Raw genomic sequence first — 15,613 nt, 5'->3', positions numbered from 1 at the left:
ACTGAAAGACATGGCGCTTTGGTAGGGTCAATATCCGCTCACGTACGGTTTCCAGTCTCCTACAGAGCGATTTTTTCTCAAGTATTCTTTTACAATCGACGCCAGACGAGGTTAGTAAACTGAGAGTAAGTCACAGGATCCTGAGAGTTCATACTGTCGCCATTAGAGCTGAGTCCTAGATAGCTGCATGTTACTTGCAACATTTAAACTCATGGTCAGGACAACAACTATTCTCACACAGCTAACGCCAAACAATTTCATTCAACTGAGACACAGGAGTTTAGGTGATCATACTGTCACGATTAATTAACCTCGTGATGATGCCAACTCGAGTATTCTATGAGTCAACGCCAGACGCTTTTAACCTGACAGTAAGTCACACAAACCTATCACCATTAGCTAACTTTATGATGGTGCCAAATCTAGCACTCTGTTCTAACTACTGCCAGACGATTTTGCTCAGCTGAGTAAGTCCTAGGAGCTCGAAGGTTGGCAAAGTCGATGCCACCATTAGCTAGCATTTTTATGATCGCACCAGTTCTAGTATTATATCACAGCTAACGCTAGCCGGTTTTATTCAGTCCAGGGTAGGTCATAGGAGCCTGAGATTAATACTGTCACGTTAACCCTCTCAAGATAGCACCTTGTCTAGCAGGCCTAATGAATTACAGCTTTGTTCAGACGATTTTCTTCAGCTGCGTAAGGCCCGTATTCTCGTTGGGTCAGGAAGCTCCCCAACACCTTTTCTTACGGGATTTGTTTTGTTTATTGTATGTTACTGACCTTTTGTGTGTGTGTGTGTGTGTGTGTGTGTGTGTGTGTGTGTGTGTGTGTGTGTGTGTGTTAATAAATCCTTCTATCATCATCAACATCTGCATAAATAACGTACAAAAAGAATATTAACCACCGACATCCAAAATAAATCGCTAGGGAAGAGGTATTAGGGAGCTTCCTGAACCGACCAGATTAGAGACATAAGTCACAACAGCCCGAGTTCATAGCATTACCTTTAACCCATACATGATCAGAACAAGTCTAGTATCAGGTCAGACGATATTACTAAGAGAAAATAATAGGAGTTTCAAAGTTCACACCTTCACCTTTAACCCACTCGTCACCGGCATCTCGAGTCGTATTCTTGGTGGATTTGGAGATGTCGTAAAACCTCTTCATTAGCGATTTATTCAGCACATACGAGTAATGTTCAGAGAATGGAGAATAAGTGACTGACTAGGAGTGTACATGAGTGAGGTGGTGAAGGGCAAGGGGAGGAGGAGACCGACGATGAGATAATGGGATAGACTGGAGATAACAAGAGAGGGTGGTATGCGCGGAAGAAAGGGCAGCTTTTTGGCGGAGGACAGGGTGAACGGGGCGATATATTTGTGGCCACCTCCATCGAGATTAGGGCGTCTGACTATAGGTTGACATATACAAACAGATTTCCGTATCCACTCTCCTATGTTACTGATGCAAAACATGTTGATTTAAAACGATATACGGTAAACAGCAGGTGAAGGAATGTTAATGTGCAATATACAAAATTAATCGCTAAGCAAGAGGTGCTACGAAGCCTCCCACGCCACTAAGAACACGACCGAAAGACAGACTGTTTTCGCTGTAAGGAGCTGTTGTCATGAGGACGATCATAACAACACTACCCAAACGTACTCAAATTCACTCACATTGAATGAACTAAACGCGTCCAAATCACACAGCAGGTGGCGGCAGGTAGGGGGAGGGGTGATGGAGGAAGGAAGGGAGGAAAGGGAGTCTGGAGGAAGAAGGGAAGAAGGGAGGAGAGGCGAAGGAGGTGGCAGGAAGGAAGCTGGAGGGAGGAAGGAGGGGCGGGAGGAGGGGAAGAGAGGGAGGAAGAGGACATCCTTGTTAGAGGAGGCGGAAGGAGAGAACAATACTGCATCCGTCGGACGTCTGGTGGAGGAAAGAAGGAAGGGAGGAGGAAAGAAGTATGAGCGGAGGAAAGAAGGAAGAATGGAGAAAATGAAGGAAGGGTAGAGGAAAGAAGAAAGGGTGGGGGATAGAGAAGGATGGAGGAACGGAGGGGTGAACGAAAGAAGGAGGGGTGGAGGAAAGAAGGAAGGGTGGCGGAAAGAAGGAGGGGTGGAGCAAAGAAGGAGGGGTGGAGCAAAGATGGAGGGGTGGTGGAAAGAAGGAGGGTGGAGGAAACAAGAAAGAGTGGAGAAATGAAGGAAAAGTGGTGGAATGAAGGAAGGGTGGAGGAAAGAAGGAAGAGTGGAGGAAAGAAGGAAGAGTGGAGGAAAGAAGGAAGAGTGGAGAAAAGAAGGTGGGGTGGAGGAAAGAAGGTGGGGTGGAGGAAAGACGGAAGGGTGGAGGAAAGAAGGAAGGGTGGAGGAAAGGAGCAGAGAGAGAGAGAGAGAGAGAGAGAGAGTGTGTGTGTGTGTGTGTGTGTGTGTGTGTGTGTGTGTGTGTGTGTGTAGCACCAACTCACCTCTACACAACCATCTTAACCACAAAAACACTATCCACATATATCAAAATCTACCACAACCATTTAATCACAAAAAACAAGCAAACAAACATACATTCACCACAACCACACTCGTTAACCCCTTCCATACCATGACGTCGTTTTTTTTTTTTTTTTCGTTATTCTTCCTTGCTTCAGACGATTTTGTTCAGCTGACGAGAGTACCTTAGTAGTGATGGAGTATGGGAAGGCTTTATTTTACCTCTCCATTTCGACGCCTGAGCTGAGTAAAATCTTAAGGTAGCAAGAAAATAACAATAATAATAATAGTAATAATAATAATAATAAATGTCACTTGGATCACCGAGTCAGGCTGAGGCAGGTAACAGTTTATCTGGTTTGTAACTAAATAAACTCTTCCAAATGACGCACCCGTCAACACACACACACACCCACACACACACACACACACACACACCGGAAAAAGATAAGCATTTTTAATTCTTTGTCGTTTTGTAATATTACGCTGAACTCAGTTTCCTCTCTCTCTCTCTCTCTCTCTCTCTCTCTCTCTCTCTCTCTCACACACACACACACACACACACACACACACACACACACACACACACACACACACACACACACACACACACACACACACACACCGCTTCAAGCCTTCTTTTCTATCTTGTTTTTGGTCTTCCTCTCCTCATTCTAAAGCCCGTGTTCCACTGGCATTGGGTGTTTCGTGGCAACTCTCCCTTGGCGAATTATTTCCGATTTTACTACACCTTAACATTCTCTCCTATGGTGTTTTGCTGCATTATTACCGATACAGCAAACAAAATTATACTGCAGTGTAACATGCAGAATGAATCGGTATGGAACAGGGGTTACGAAATCGCTAAAGCCAATCAGAAAACGATCATAAGCTCCCCATATCAAGAGTCTCTCCCTCCTCATCTTTGTTTTGGTTTGGAAGAGTCCGTAACACCCCTTCCTTTGTGACTTATTCTGAATACTTCACCACACTACCCCCTTGGATACCACTGAAGCAAACGACAGCAGCAGCAGCAATAGTAGTTGTGTACTCAACATCTGATGGGATGGGTCCTGAGGAGGTAAGAATCTACTCGAGACTGGCAGAGGTTCTTTTTGAGAAGAAACGTCAACCGCAGAGTTCTGTTATGGCCTGGATGAGATGCTGACTATTATTCTCCCTCGTTAGGTCTGCACTCCTATATTTCAGGGGCACAAGATCATCAGCCCTCAGGCCTGCCTCTCTGGCGGGTATGGATTACGAAGCTACTGCGGTCGAGAGTCGCATAGACCACCGACTCCAATAGATTAATGTCTTTAACACTGTAATATTAATAAATATAAAAGAAAGTAATAAAAGTAATAGCAGATGTTTAATAAATATGAGGGTTAGTGTTATCCGTCACAACTCCAAATGATGAACTGTACTACGAAGGTGGGTTTTGATCTTCACAATATAATACCCCAAGGGATAGAGATGATTTGAAAAAGTAGTAGTAGTAGTAGCAGTACAGTAGCACCAGTAGTAGTAGTAGTAGTACAGTAGCATCAGTAGTAGTAGTAGTAAAAAAAAGGGGAGGGGGGATTCCGAGTGACGTCCTCCCTCAGTTCGAAAAAAAAAATATCCTCAGCTGTGTAAAATCGTCCGGATAGCAAAAATAAAATAAATAATAAATAAAAACATCCCCTGACTGAAAGGGTTTAATAACATCCATGTGACTACTTAGGTGCAACTGGCAGGATAAATCGCTAAGAAGAGAGTGCTACGCAGCCTCCCGTGCCAACTACAACACGACCCTCTCTCTACCACTCTACCGGAAGCTGCACAGATAACACACGGAAGATAAACTATCACCGCCACAATATTTATTTCACCTTTTTTCCAGAATTTTTGGCATCCCGTAAAAAAAGAAAAAAAATGGTCTTCCTGTCACCCATGAAAAAAACCTGGTGTGTGGATTTCCAAGCCACGGTGAACGAAGGAAAGGAAGGAGTTGGGTTTAGTTGAGTGTGTCCTTTCGAAGCGTAGAAACTGACGCTTGTTTAGTGCGGTAAGTGAACTAAAAATACATAGGCCCGTAGTCTCGTCGGTTAACGAAGCTCCCTAACATCACTTCCTTGGCGATTTATTCTTTTGTGCGCTATTTATGCAGAGTATGGTGATATTGGAAGGATTTATATAATTCAGAAGTGGACAGTAAGGTATAAGCAAAATAAATCGCTTAGGATGAGGTTTTAGGGTACTTTCTTAACCGACGAGAATACCTTCCCCACTCTCTTCACTTTAACCTGACCTAAAACTGACATCTTTCCATAATATCTATACTTTTTTCACTTTAACTTGGTTTAACACTGCCATCTGCTCGTCTGGACTGCTTAGTTATGACAAGAAATTAACACAAGAACAGCGCTGGTCACGAAGAAGTGTTACGTAAAGAATGCACAGGCGCGGTACTCTTATTATGTTGGGTTAATGGAGGACTACAAAACGAAGGAAAATCTGCGCCAAGTTAAGGTGAAAAGACTATACCATTTTACAGTTTATCGTCCTTGTACAGCTTAGTGCACGTAGCTCAGTGGCAGAATAAGACAATATTACGGCTCTGTATCCTTCCTGTAGCACTTCTTCGTGATTCGCACCATATTCCAGTGTCCAGTTATTATTAAACTCAGCATTCAATTAGGACAGACGGCAATTTCAGGCCAAATTATAATAAAAATGGTCTCGTTTCTATCTACATATCGGAGGTAAATTAGTTAACATATCCTGGTCACAAAATATAGAATAACTAACACAGATGAATGCAGTACCGTACGTGAACTATAGTAACTATAATCTACCCAGGCTTTCCCTTATCATGGCTCTCTACCTACCCAGTTTGTCCCTATCATAACTATCTATCTACCCAGTTTGTCCCTATCATAACTATCTATCTACCCAGTTTGTCCCTATCATAACTATCTATCTACCCAGTCTGTCCCTATCATAACTATCTATCTACCCAGTTTGTTCCTATCATAACTATCTATTTACCCAGTCTGTCCCTATCATAACTATCTATCTACCCTGTTTGTCCCTATCATAACTATCTATCTACCCAGTCTGTCCCTATCATAACTATCTGTTTACCCAGTTTTGTCCCTATCAAACTGTCCAATCTACCCAGTTTTGTCCCTATCAAACTATCCAACCTACCCAGTTTTGTCCCTACCAAACTGTCCAACCTACCCGGTTTTGTCCCTACCAAACTGTCCAATCTGCCCAGTTTTGTCCCTATCAAACTATCCAATCTACCCGGTTTTGTCCCTATCAAACTATCCAACCTACCCGGTTTTGTCCCTATCAAACTGTCCAATCTACCCGGTTTTGTCCCTACCAAACTGTCCAATCTATCCAGTTTTGTCCCTATCACTGTCCAATCTATCCAGTTTTGTCCCTACCAAACTGTCCAATCTATCCAGTTTTGTCCCTATCACTGTCCAATCTATCCAGTTTTGTCCCTATCACTGTCCAATCTACCCAGTTTTGTGACACTCATATTCACTTTTCAGATTAACGAATGGAGAACAGTGATTTAGATAACACTGAGGCTGGAATAACACAAGACCAAAATATGTGGAAGAATGACAGATAACACAAGTAGATAAAAAGACTGGATAGCACAATAACAGTGAACAGATAACAAAAGGGATAAGAACTGCCTCCTCAAAAATAACAAAAACAATCTCTAAAAAAAACAACAACAACTTCAGGAACAAAAAACAGTTCAGAAACAAACAAACAAAGATCAGGATAAAAACTTCAGGCATAAAAAACAACAGCAACAAGAACAACAACAATGGCATCACTGCAAACAAACCCCAGTCAAAGAGTCACCCAAACCCCACCACAACAAACCTCACAATCATCCACATCACAACCACATCCTCCCACACAACCATCCACATCACAACCACAGCCTGCCACACAACCATCCACATCACAACCACAGCCATCCACACAACCATCCACATCACAACCACAGCCATCCACAAAACCATCCACATCACAACCACAGCCATCCACAAAACCATCCACATCACAACCACAGCCATCCACAAAACCAACCACATCACAACCACAGCCATCCACACAACCATCCACATCACAACCACAGCCATCCACAAAACCATCCACATCACAACCACAGCCATCCACACAACCATCCACATCACAACCACAGCCATCCACACAACCATCCACATCACAACCACAGCCATCCACAAAACCAACCACATCACAACCACACCCTGCCACACAACCATCCACATCACAATCACATCCTCCCACACAACCATCCACATCACAACCACAGCCATCCACATCACAACCACAGCCATCCACATCACAACCACAGCCATCCACAAAACCATCCACATCACAACCACAGCCTGCCACACAACCATCCACATCACAACCACAGCCATCCACACAACCATCCACATCACAACCACAGCCATCCACAAAACCAACATCACAACCACACCCTGCCACACAACCATCCACATCACAACCACAGCCATCCACAAAACCAACCACATCACAACCACAGCCATCCACAAAACCAACCACATCACAACCACAGCCATCCACAAAACCAACCACATCACAACCACAGCCATCCACAAAACCAACCACATCACAACCACAGCCATCCACAAAACCAACCACATCACAACCACACCCTGCCACACAACCATCCACATCACAACCACAGCCATCCACATCACAACCACAGCCATCCACATCACAACCACACCCTCCCACACAACCATCCACACCACAACCATACCCTGCCACACAATCATCCACATCACAACCACAGTCATCCACACAACCATCCACATCACAACCACATCCTCCCACACAACCCTCCACATCACAACCACACCCTGCCACACAACCCTCCACACCACCACCACACCCTCCCACACAACCATCCACACCACAGCCACACCCTGCAACACAACCATCCACATCACAACCACACCCTCCCACACAACCATCCACATCACAACCACAGCCATCCACACAACCAACCACATCACAACCACACCCTGCCACACAACCATCCACAGCACAACCACACCCTGCCACACAATCATCCACATCACAACCACAATCATCCACACAACCATCCACATCACAACCACATCCTCCCACACAACCATCCACACCACAGCCACACCCTGCAACACAACCATCCACATCACAACCACAACCCGCCACACAACCATCCACATCACAACCACAAACATTCACAAAACCAACCACAACACAACCACAACCCGCCACACAACCAACCACATCACAACCACAACCCGCCACAAAACTATCCACATCACAATCACATCCTCCCTCACAACCATCCACACCACAACCACAACCCGTCACAAAACCATCCACACCACAACCACAGGTATCCACACAACCACAACCATCCACACAACAACCATCCACACAACCACAACCATCCACACAACCACAACCATCCACACCACAGCCAAAAGAAGGCAACTCTTGCACATTCATCCCAACAGAAGACAACACAGACATATGCCCGTCAACAGAATGCAAAATGTACCTGTGCATGCCAAATGAGGATAAGCACACCACATCCAGAACAACGACAGAACCCGATATTAGGGAAATCATACACGTAATAATCCCGAACAGTAACGTCACAACCGATCAAACAACACGAAGAGAAGGAAATACGGACACAACTAGGTCAAAAGAATGCCAAGATAAGAATGGCAAGCCGATAATATGCAAAAGAAATGAAGACACAGAAACGTCAGTACAAGCAACATATTACAAATGCATGCAAAACGTTAGGAATTTCAAATGCAAGTCAACGGAAATGAAAAGTTACACATGCACGCCATCAGAAGGTAAAACGAACATACGCTCTCCAACAGAATACAAACTGTACATATGTATGTCAATTGAAGGTACGCACACCACACCCAGAACAACGACAGAACCTGATATTTCGGAAAGCCAACATAACACATCAACATCAACTGAAATCCCTAACACCGCCAATGCAGCTACAGGGTTTAGCGGTCACACCCCACCCGGTCCAACAGAAGAAAACCAAAACACATCATCGTTGACAGCAAATGGGACAACGCACATAGCCGTTTCCTGTGTGGTGTCCGTGGTGTTGACCGTGGCTGTCTTTGCTGTGCTCGCTTGTCTGATGCGTAAGTGGTACAGCAAGAAGAGGAAGCTTAAATTCGGTGGCAATTTCCAGAACGAGGTATGGGTGACAAAGATCCAAGCCAAGATGGATGAAGAGATCTGTCCGCCTGATCTATACGGGGACATTGGACTGGAGTCTTTGTTCAGACCACCAAATATTGATTTTGGGGCTAAAAGTGTGAGGACGATGAAACTGGAGGTTCGGAACGAGTGGACACACCCCCGAAGAGGTGTGACGCGGCTGACAAGAGGACCTGATGCCGAAAACAGTAGTCCAGGGCAGATTAGAGTAGTTCAGAGCAGTAGTCAGTGGCAAACGGGAAGGCTAGCGAGTTCCATGGACTCTATTGTTCATAATACTACTACTCTCCCGCCCAACAGAGCTCAAATGCCGGTGCCTGAGAGCTCACAACCCTCAAGCCAATCACTCTCGGACTCGCTAGACGAACAAACACACCTTCCAGACCAAAACCTCCCATACCAACACCACGCCGCAAAGAGCACTCAACACCTGCGCTTGCCGGAGCCTCCAAACCACCTCCCAGGCCAGCCTGTGGGATCCTGGCCACCTCCAGATTCCCCGTACCTCAGATCCAGGCGTTCCTCTCCTCAGTCTTTCCCACGCCTCCCAGAACCCCCAGACATGGTGCCCAAACTCACTCTCTCACCCAGCTCAAGGGACGACATCCTGATAGTAAACTTCTCACTACCCGGCATGTCAGAAGGGGGCCAAGATGAGGGAAGGTTGCCCCCCAAGCAGAGGATAACACTTGAGTATCGTCCAGGTCGTCGCCAGCAATGTACTCACAGGAGAAGCCCTATGACCCAAAGGAACAGGAAATCAGGCTCTTCCCGCCAACGTCGTTCTAGCCCTAGACCGCTCCCTGACCCACCTAAGCAGATGACCTATCGTGGTGTACCCTGACTAAATTTCAAATCATGTTATTAAAAATAAGTGTACAATGGAGAAAGTACCACGACGCCCAAATTTATGACGGAATTCAGACTCCTTCCACCACCACTCCCTGAACCACCCAAGATGCCCACTTTGGTCTACCCTGACTAGGGTCCGTGTTACTAAAACAAGAGAAGGCTAAGGCGTAGGCAAACCCTAATTTTACGACAGATATCAGGCTCCTCTCATTGGCATCACTGTAACACAAAACAGCTCCCTGATCGCACAGAGCTGTAGCCACAGGGAACAGGAGAGGGTCGGCAGGCAAAAGTAAAGGCTACACATGGAGTTTTCTCTTTTTCTTCAGTCGTCTTCCAGTGCACTGAAATCCATGCTGTCACTCTGCACGGTAAGGGATGCATCCCAAACAAAGGTCATGAGCCAAAAACCAGCTCTTAGCCGTAGCTTATCCATTTTATGACACTGCCGAAATGGCTTAAAACGAGAAAAATTATCAACTTGCATGAACCCGCACAGGCTCGCGTTCCCACACCCGGCCATTGCCAGTGTGGCCACACCTACGGCTTACATTCTGCAAACCCTGCCCACACCCGCCCGCTGAGTGTGTGTCGATCACCTAAGGAAATGCCCACCCTGAACTACACTAACTAAAGCTCGTATCATTAACCCTTCTGCTGCAAAACACTTACTTTGCATATTACTTCAGCTGACCTCATACGATGGAGGTAGGACCCAAAGACAATGAACAAGAAAATACTTAAGCGGGAGAACTATCACAGCCTGCTGAGCGAAATGAGTCACACAATCATTCACACACCATGAAAGGACGAGTTTATCTGTTGCCTGTCTCCTGTTTTGTAATTTGTGTACTGGATTATTCTGTCAGAGTCTATATAGGCTACTATTCTTTGTTCTATGTATTACTCTTCATATGTTTAGCCTAATACGAGTAGTCTGTGTTATTATATGGCCTGTATATTTAATAATCTTAATACCGTACCTATAGTTTACGTAGTGTTCAGTAAAGTAAGGCTCTTAAGTGCACAGTCTATCTACTTATCTGTGGTCTCAGTTATATCCACTGAAATCTAGCAAGTCCTGTAACTATTTCACCTATGTAATATTTTGTAAGATGTGTATTCTGTGAACTATTATGTTACCTGTGTACTACAGTATGCTCTAATCCAGTCAACTCATGTGCCTGGTTTCCTTCATGTAGTACTGTCTAAAACGTGTAGCCTACGGTAGTTTACGTAGACTATGCCCTGTATTTCCGTCGGGTAAGGAGGCACCCTAACATCTTTTCCTTAGCGATTTATTTCTGGATACGGCTGGTTATTATTGTTTTGTAAGTTATTTATGCAGAGTATGATGATTTTAGAATTATTTAGGTGACAGACGAGGACAAGAACAATATAAATCGTTTACGAAAAGGTGTCAGGAAGCTTCCTTAACCGACGAGAGTACGGGCCTTTGTAGTATGTACTGTGAAAACTACAAGCATATGTACTAATATGTAAGGAAAAATGTACAATGGAGGACAAAAGTAAGGTAATATTTCTCCTCTTCTGCTTTCCACTTTCCTCCCCGAATGTGACGTGGACCCCGAGGAATATAAGTACAATTCTTTCCCTCGACAGCGGTAATGTGTGTTTGATTAATATCCTCCCTAACGTAGGTAACATTTGCACCCCCCTATATATAATAACACAGTATTTTGTAACCTAGGATAATACAATTGAACTCTTGTATTACCATGTACAGTTACTTAACCTCTTCCATCCGGTAACGTCATTTATCAATGCCCAGGCTCCTATGACTCACTTATCACTTAATAAAATCGTTCGGCTTTAAATGGAACAGAATACTAGAGTTGTTTCGCCCATGACAGGGTTTGAAAGAGACTCTCGTAGTGAAGGGGTTAACCAGGGCTATATCCAATCCCTCCTGTGCCAAACGTCTCTCCTATGCTGACTAAAATCGTCTGCAGGTAGCAAGAATACTCTCAAAATGACGTCACAGGATTGAAAGAGTTACCGGTAATGGAAGGAGGAGGAGGAGGAGACCGAGAACTGAGTGGAGATAGGTTTGTGTGTGTGTGTGTGTGTGTGTGTGTGTGTGTGTGTGTGTGTGTGTGTGTGTGTGTGTGTGTGTGTGTGTGTGTGTGTGTGTGTGTGTGTGTGTGTGTGTGTGTGTGTGTGTGTGTTGGAAAGATGGATTGTTACTGAATAGGGAAAGAAAGACCACAGTACTGAAGCCACGTCTCGCATGATACAGCTTCAGGTAAAGATAAAGAAATGGACATGTGAAGAGGTAGCTCAGGAGAACGACACACAGATGTAATATTCTCTGTTACCTAGTATTCTCGGTAACCTAATTTTCTGTTACCTAATATTGTTGCCTAATATTCTCAGTAACCTAATATTCTGTTGCATAATATTCTCAGTAACCTAATATTCTGTTACCGAATATTCTGTTGCCTAATATTCTCGGTAACCTAATTTTCACTGTTACCTAATATTCTCTGTTCCCTAATATTCTGTGGCCCAATATTGTTGCCTAATATTCTCCGTTACATAATGTACTGTTATCTAATATTCTCTGTTACCTAATATTCTGTCACTTAATACGTATACATTACATAATACTCTTTACCACTGGCATACCAAATATTATGTAATCTTAATAATACATCCTTTAACCCTTACAATACAATGTGAAACTTTGTATCTAATATAAACTTTGCAATATATGTATTTTCTGTAATAATCTCTATTCCATACTATACGTTATGTAACCTTCCTTGTACTAATCTGTTTTGTAATTAATCAAGCGTTTTGTAACCTACGCAATACTCAATGTAAACAATGTCCTTTGTATACAGTATATATATCCAGTGTATATTAAAAGTAATTAGAAATGTACCCTGGTCACTGTTAACACCTAGAGAGAGAGAGAGAGAGAGAGAGAGAGAGAATCAAATGGAAAACAGAAAGACCGAAAGACAGATAAAATAGAGATAGCCGGGAAATTCTGTCCTCCATTTTCCACTTAATCCGGAAATCCTATGTAAGTATCTTTGTGTGTGTGTGTGTGTGTGTGTGTGTGTGTGTGTGTGTGTGTAAATTCTAAGTTATTAACTGAAATCTCATAGGCCTATACTTTAAAAGGGAAGGGAAGGAAAAGGATGCGTGAGGAGGGGGGGAAGGTTAAGAAAGAGAAAGAATGGATGGGGAGGGGAGGGAAGGGAAAAAAAGGGAAGGAAGGGAAGGAATGAGAAGGAAAAATAAGGGAAGGGAAGGGAAGGGAAAGGAAAATAAGGAAAGGGAAGGGAAAGGAAAATAAGGGAAGGGAAGGGAAGGGAAAGGAAAATAAGGGAAGGGAAGGGAAAATAAGGGAAGGGAAAAGGGTAGTGAAGGGAAAGGAAAGGAAAAAAATGGGAGGGGAGGAGGGGAGAGGAGAAAAAAGAGAAGGGAAGGATTACAATAACAACAAATCACAATACATCTAATGGTCATTCCGGGGATGTATGTCAGAGAGAAGACTATGATATCTAAATCTAAGAGATGAAGATCATTCTGGGGATGTTTGTAAGAGAGAAGACTATGATATCTAATTCCATGAGATGAAGATATGAGCAGCATAAAAAAGGGAAGGAGAAGGTGAAGGGAGGGGAAGGAAAAGGGTGTAGCAAGGGGAAGGAAAAGGGTGTAGGGAGGGGAAGGAAAAGGGTGTAGCAAGGGGAAGGAAAAGGGTGTAGCAAGGGGAAGGAAAAGGGTGTAGCGAGGGGAAGGAAAAGGGTGTAGCAAGGGGAAGGAAAAGGGTGTAGCGAGGGGAAGGAAAAGGGTGTAGGGAGGGGAAGGAAAAGGGTGTAGCCCTGGAGTGTTGCCAGAAGGGACTGTGTGTGTGTGTGTGTGTGTGTGTGTGTGTGTGTGTGTGTGTGTGTGTGTGTGTGTGTGTGTGTGTGTGTGTGTGTGTGTGTGTGTGTGTGTGTGTGTGTGTGTGTGTGTGTGTGTGTGTGTGTGTGTGTGTGTGTGTGTGTGTGTGTGTGTGGCAGGGCCTGCATTTGCTGGGTTCATAGACTTCTTAACGCCTCATCCTCAGCAATTTATTCTGGAAGCCACGCCTTAATAATCGCCTCGTATGTTTCTGGTACAAATTACCTTGTGAAAATATTAAACAGATACACATAACACACACGAGTAAATAAGGGCAAAGACGGAACACAAATATCTTAGGCAGAGGCGATGATATGTGTTCAAGGCTAAGTATACTCGTTCGACTTTAACTTGGCCTAAAACTGCCAGCTCACCACCTTGCATGCTGAGCTGTATGAAGAAATTAATTACAAGAATATGATGCTAGTCACGAAGAAGTGCTACGGAAGGGATGCAGAGCCGCAGTATTGTCTTACTGTAATACGCTGCAAAACGACGAAAATCTACGCGAAGCTGGTGAAAAAATTATAGGTATATGATAAGTACATGCTGTCTATGAGCCTCATCTGCCCCGTCATTGCATGTGTTGAGGTGGAAACAGTGAAATTAAAGGGCACTTCATGGGGTGAGACTGGGAGATGACATAGGCTGACGGCTACCTAAGTGCTTGGTAAATCTTCTCTTGGGGTTTATGATCCCTATGCATCCTCCGTGGCCCTCTTTTATCCATCTGACGACCGAGTGAGCGGGAAAGCAGCGATGTAAGACGACACTTGTTAGGGTGTGAGTGGGAGAGTTAACATAGGCTTAAAGGCTGCCTAATTGCTTGGTACGTCTTCTCTCCAGGTGTTAGGATCCCTATGCATCACCTGCGACACTAATTTAGCTAACGCGAGGGTGAGGAGGAATACGGTGAAATAAAACGACACTCCTTAGGGCGGGACAGAGTTAACATAGGCTGACGGCCGCCTGATCGCTCGTTGCACCTTCTACGGGGATGCTACGGTGTTTATGTATCATCTGTGTGACTCATCTGCCCATCTACGGTGAGTCTGTGAGCGGGTACGGTGAATTAAAATCTCTCTGCTCCAGGTGAGGCTCGAACTCACAACCCCGGCATAGCTCAGATCACTGTCGTATAAGTACCGTGCGCTAACCGATTGCGCCACTGGAGCATGAGGGAGTGAGGCCCAGACCAGGAGTAGGACAGTCCGTAGAGAGGGATGGTGCCCTATGTAATGTTTTGGTTTTGGGTACAATCTTCCTTCGAACTAACAATGATTCAACACAACAAAACAGGAGTAGGACTGCGTGACGAAGATGGTGCCCTAGAGATTGATTGATTGATAGATTGATTGATTGATAGACAGATGGACAGATAGACAGATATACAGTAGATAGAAAGACAGACGGCTAGATAGAGATAAAAGAACAGAATACTGAGATACACACACACACACACACACACACACACAAAATCACCACCTCCAGACTTACACCATCAGACGACCAAAACAATTCATGATAACTAACTTACTGAAAAAAGCGATATAATGTCAAAATTAATAACGATCTTCGATATATACGACTCCTGCATTACATATTTTGGTTTTAGTGTCGTATTCTAACAGGCGATTTATTCTGCAAACGACTCTTCAACAACAATCTTTTGATATAAACTCTGTCTTTACTGAGGCCATAGAAATACCGTATAATAGAGTCCATGGGTACAATATGCAAAAAGAAATCGCCAAGGAAGAGGTGCTAAGAAGTTCCCTATGACCCCCAAAATACGGCCTAGAGTTATATTGAAACTAGCAGGAAAATCTATCTATCTATTGCAGGAAAATAATGTGCTTTAATCCGCAAAAATAAGAAGCTTGGATTTATCTTGTACTGACTCTGTTTTCTGGCCTTTAAACACGAGAGGATCTGTTCTAAGCTGAATAAAACCGTCTGGCAGAGGTGTCGATCAAACCAGTCAGACTCCATTCACGTTTAGTGTTGGAGGTTCGTCTTCTCGT

General features: G+C 44.1%; 1 non-coding gene across 1 annotated transcript; it reads right to left on the bottom strand.

Moving 5' to 3' along the window:
* Positions 1 to 14,673: 14,673 nt before the first annotated feature.
* TRNAI-UAU (transfer RNA isoleucine (anticodon UAU)) lies at positions 14,674 to 14,764 on the bottom strand. The gene is given in 2 exon segments: positions 14,674 to 14,709; positions 14,727 to 14,764. It is a non-coding gene; the product is annotated as a tRNA-Ile (tRNA).
* Between the last annotated feature and the right edge of the window lie 849 nt (positions 14,765 to 15,613).

Source organism: Coenobita brevimanus, chromosome 55 (assembly GCF_032717465.1).
Source record: "Coenobita brevimanus isolate Jiangsu-jjx chromosome 55, ASM3271746v2, whole genome shotgun sequence".
Lineage (NCBI taxonomy): Eukaryota > Metazoa > Arthropoda > Malacostraca > Decapoda > Coenobitidae > Coenobita > Coenobita brevimanus.
The sequence above is the reverse complement of the archived record's forward strand: the minus strand, read 5'-3'. Positions and strand labels throughout refer to the sequence as shown.